A 5552-nucleotide genomic window follows, 5' to 3' on the forward strand; every position below is an offset into this window, starting at 1 on the left:
TTTAAATATTAAATCAATTATCGAGTTTAGTAAATAATCTATAATACTATGTATATAAGGTAATATGTATATAAGTTGTAATCAAATTAACTTTAGATTGGGACTTTGCTATTTTAACGGAACATAATTAAAAGTGGAGATTGATTTCGAAATAATAACAAGTAAGCAATTAAAAATGCTATGGCAAAGATACTACAACAAAGGATAGAAGGTCTACAATGTTGATTTAGAAGGTTAGGATTACTAAGAATTTCTCCCTTAGTGACCGTAATGCCTTGTCAAAATAATACTCAATCTACTGCTCAGAAGAGTTCTAAGATAGTCTGTTCCTTTCGAGAATAAGACCTCAAGCTCCTTGCCTTAAGCGATATATATCTATAGGCCTTTAGCACGAAACCCTGAATTGTTTTATTTTCTTTCCGTGTGAACACTGCTCTATATCTAGAGGCTACTACAAGTATTCAGTTGAACAATTGCTCATATCATTCAATTTCAATCTCATTAACCTAACCTTGTCAGAATTAGATTAATTTAATGAACATGTTGTACATCAATCTATGTCTAGAGTTTGCAAACATGCAATTTTGTAAAGAACTATTGAATGAAACAATGTATTAAAGCAGATTTATGCTCCAGTAATTAAAGGAAATAAGAGTTTTATTAAGTAATCCCAACACTATGAGATTTAGCTTATGGGTTGGCAATTAAAATTCAAATCCAAAGTATCATTCAACATTTTTTTCATCAAATTAATTTACGATGAGTAATCAAGAAATAATGGAATAGCTTTGGGAAGATAGCTTTCGCTTATGTAGCCCACACTTCTGTGATGTAATGTTCTGTGGTAGCTGACTGAGACTGCCTTCATCTTCCTCTACTCGTACCTACTCAGCCTATACCCTTGATTTTTCTACCTAAGAATCTTCCTTTTGGTTGTTTGCCCCTTTAGGTTTTCCTCATTTGGCTTCAATAATCGTTTTCCTTAGGGTAAATCCAATAGTCCATGATTTTCTTCCCTTTTTTTCAAGTAGTTATATCTAGTACAAATTCAACTGGGCCTAAGACCATTTCACTTTGAATACTGACTGGACATCTTCCTGGCATTGGCATGGCATTCATGTTGACAAACTATCCAAACCGTTGGCCCATCAAACCTTCACTTCTTTACTTCTTGTTCCTCATCCTGCATTGCTAATCCACCACCACACACAACTCTTACACAAGCAACTAAAAATAACTAACATTTACGTATAGTCCAAGTTTCTAATGTAATGTTAAAAAAAATACTAATAGAATGTCTAAAAATGCAACTAAATGTACCTAAGTACATGCAATGTCACGCCCCAAAAATTTGTTTTTCTGCTTTGTGAATTTCTAACACACAACTGTATATCTGCTTCAGCGGTTAAGTGTTTTGGGTGTGTACGAGAGGTCCCAAGTTCAAGCCATGCCTTTGGAAAATTTTGAGTTTTTCTAAATAAAGCCTTAACTTTGCTCAATAGGCTTATGTTTAATTATTGATAAGTTTATATCAAATGGGCTTGTTGGTCTGGTGGTTAAGTGGTGTGTTAGTATACTAAAGGTCTTGAGTTCGAATCCCTGCGCAACCAAGGGAGTTTATTTTTGCTCGGTTTTCAGGAAGAGTTTTGGTAGGGTTAAAACTCTGAGAAGTCGGTTAGTGGATGAGTAAATTAAGGGATTTAGTGGCATATCGTAAATTTTAATTTTTTTCAAAAATTTTTCCCCATTTCAAAAAATTCTCTACCATTTCTTCATCTTTTTCCCTTTTTCTTGTTGTCGAATTCTGCTTCTTCCTCCCCTACCCTTGTTGTTTTTTGTTGTTTTCCTTGCTACAATCGTTCCTCTATTGAGCAACCTTTGTTTCTATTTGTGCGAAAAGTGGAATAAGGTGGATTTGGTTTTACTGTATTAAATTCTTATTTATGATGCTATTAATGTTGATTAGGGGAAAAATCGAGGACTCCTGGTCGCTGATTGGAGACTTAGTTGCATAAAAATGCTATTGCTCGATTGAAGGTAAAGTTTTCAGGAGTTTTAGGTCTAATGTCTCGATTTGGTTTCATTTAAGTTTCATTGTGACACTGAAATTGGGTGTTGGAATATCAATTTTTAGGTTCTGGAGTGCTTGGGGTTGCTTTAGCATCCTTTCGATACCAGGTATGTGCCCAGAAAATGCAAAAAAGAGGTTTTGACGAAAGATGAAAACCATTCTGTTGATGTCACACGGTTGTGTGATACGCCGTGTAGTAGGCCGTGTGACAGAACACGGGTGTGTGATTGATGAGCCTGGCCGTGCGTACATGACACGACCGTGTGATGGCCAAGCAGGCCGTGTGTGACACACCCATACACGGGTAGACTAAATTGGGCCTTGTAGGCCACACGGCGTGTGAGCCCACACAGTTAGGCCACATGGGTGTGTGAGTCCATTTTTCTGAAATATTCTGTAAGGTTGCATAGGTCGGCCTAATTGACTGTGGACCTACTGTAGGATCGGTAAGCTTTACTTAGACCCCTAATTATGTGATCTAATTGTAAGGTGTCTGACTGAGCATGATATCTATACTGAACTGAATGTATGTTCTGTTATTAGCATATTTGCATGTCATTTATGGTATGTTGCATTTCATCGGGGTGGGTTGATGATATTTGGAAGAAGTATCTGAAAGTCTCTTAAGCCTGTTATCAGTAGTTCAGCTGCAACCTTCTGATTATGTGCCGCATTTCGGTACAGCACGGTGTGTAAGGATGGGTGGGTTGATTTAATCCCCACATGGTGTGTAGGGCTCGACGAAAATGGTGTGTAGAGGCTGGTGGGTAGGATTATGATTTTATGTATCTGCATTCTGTACCTGATATGCGTCAAGGCCCTAATATAATTTTGAAACTGTATCTGATTTGGCAAAGGCCCAAATCGAATCTGTAATGGGCTCAGGCCTAGCTTATATTTGACTATATTCTGATGTGTTTCTTTATGCATGTTTTCTATGGGGATTACACACTGAGTTTGTGAAAACTCACCCCTTTCTGTTTAATCTGTACAGGTAATCCCCAGTCAAGGCATGATAAAACACAATTTTCCCTAAGATCAAACCGGTTTTCTAAAATAAATGTTTTCAAAGCTTTCACTAAAAAGATATAGATTTAGACATTACAAAGAACATGCATTTTTACTTTGAATTAAAATAAAGGCTAATTAACTGGAACGGTTTTAACTCGACAAACTCGTTTTCGAATTCCATTCCATGTGATATCACTAGATTTGGCCATAACGTCTAGGCTGGGTTTGGGGATTTACTTGCAATTAGCTATAGTTAAAAGCATGAAATTGATGGTCGTGAAACTAACTAATAATTTGACTTAAGGCAAGCGCACCTATCGAACAGTAATATAGTTATGGTAAGACCGGAAATATCGTATCCACGAGGACTAAAAGTACTAGTAATTACTATCTTTTTATTATCTAGCCTAAGAATTAAAGGATGTTTTTAAACTAAACTAATTTTCTAATTAACTAAGATTATGAAAAAGATGAAGTTTGGAAAATACTTTAGGAAAAAAACTGATGGAAAAGAAAATACCTAAGGAAGAATCCACCTAGACTTCACTTATTACTTCTGAATTAGACAATTTATTCACTTAACTTAATCCATAAAAATCTCTAATTTATGTTAATATCTCTCTTGAGACTAAGAACAACTGACTTTAGGTTGATTAATTGAAATCTCTTTCTAATTAAAACCCCTATTGTCGTATTAACTCGATCTATGGATTCCCTTATTAGATTTGAGTCTAATTCGATAGAGTTATGTTATCCTATCTCTAGGATTGCATTCAACTCTGCTTAATTATGGATGATCTACTCTTAAACAAAGACTTTTGCTCCACTGAATAAGCATATCAAAACCTGAATTAATACCCTAGAATATTAAAACAAGAATTTAGAACTTCACAATTAAGAATAAGAATTAATCTTTATCATATAATTCAAATAGTAATGAGATTCGTCATACGGTTCATCTCCCTTAGGTATTTAGGGATTTTAGATCATAATAATAATGGAAAACATCTCAAAGATTGGAAAACAACAAAACATAAAGAAACCCAAAGAACGTCTAGGAAATTGGATGGAAATCTTCAGTCTCGATGTAGATCCTGGCTCCGAGGTGATCCCGATGGCTGTTCTTGAGTATTTTTTGTCTACAACTCTGTGTGTCCCCTCTAATTCTCTTCTAGGGTGTTTATATAGGCTTTGGAATGCTTCTCAACCCTTAAAAGTGGACTTTTCCAAGTAGAACTAGACTTGGGCTTGACAGGGACATGGCCGTGTGCCATGCCTGTGTGCAAGTGATCAAACTGTGTGTAATTCTGAGTTGGTTTCTAGTCGACACGGCCATGACACACGGGCGTGTGGTTTACCTGTGTGAAAGTGACTAGGTTGTGTGCAACACTGTTTTAAGCCTAATTTGTCCATTTTTGGCCCGTTTCTTGCTCTTTTTTCTATCCTAATCTCTCTTGAGAATAAAAACATGAAATTAAAGGATTAGGAGCATCAAATTCACTAAAACCAAGGAAAAATCATTCATAGTATGCCAAGCATGGGGTAAAAATATGTATGATTTACGGTTTATCAGAAATATAACTCTTTTCAAGAGTTATCATACTCTCAAACCTAAGTTATTACTTATCCTTAAAAAAAATATACATGAATGTATGAATGCAACAATACTTGCCTACACACATAACCATCATGTACTGCCAGTCCATTCAAGAACAATATATATACTTTAGTTCTCAGCAGTCTTCTATCTCTAAAAACTTATTTGTGTTTCAAAGGTTTACTCAACAAAGGTAGTGTAGAAAATTGCTCCCTAAAAATAAAATTTCCTAAGTACTCATGTGTGATTTCTGACCATAACAAACATCTCCTAATTTACTCAATTCATTTATTACCTAAAATTAAGTTACTTTGTAATTACTCTAAGCCTTGTCAAAATATTTATTTGTATTTTTTATTTTTTATTTTTGTGTTGCTTTTTAAGTATATTAGTATAATAGGGGATTTAGCATGTCACAAAATTCTTTGACTTGATAATCATAATGGAGCATACATTGAAGTACCTAGTACTCAATCATGGCACAATTTAAATAAAAATCACTCTTAAAGCTAAGGCTTTTAATTTAGAATATGGATGGAGCAAACAACTATCTCCTGAGCTAGTCAGCCCGTTACTATAGCAGAGTGCCTCTAATTTTCCTTTTCTTTATTACACACGCTTACTTGGACTCACCTTTCAAGTCAACAACATGACAGATCAAACAAAGTGGAACTGACTTACTTGGAAATTCTAAGATTGGAGAGTTTACTATCCTTTATTTATTTAAGTAATGTTCTGGCAATGTGACTGAGTTTGGCTTCAAAAGTCTTTATGTTCATTAAAACATACTTGCTATAGTAAAAAATAACAAAGGCTAAGACATCTTGTTTTTAGGAGGCAGTCTTCAAACAACCTAACCTAAGCTAAATTCAC

This window comes from Gossypium arboreum, chromosome 3, assembly GCF_025698485.1.
Source record: "Gossypium arboreum isolate Shixiya-1 chromosome 3, ASM2569848v2, whole genome shotgun sequence".
NCBI classification, from domain to species: Eukaryota; Viridiplantae; Streptophyta; class Magnoliopsida; order Malvales; family Malvaceae; genus Gossypium; species Gossypium arboreum.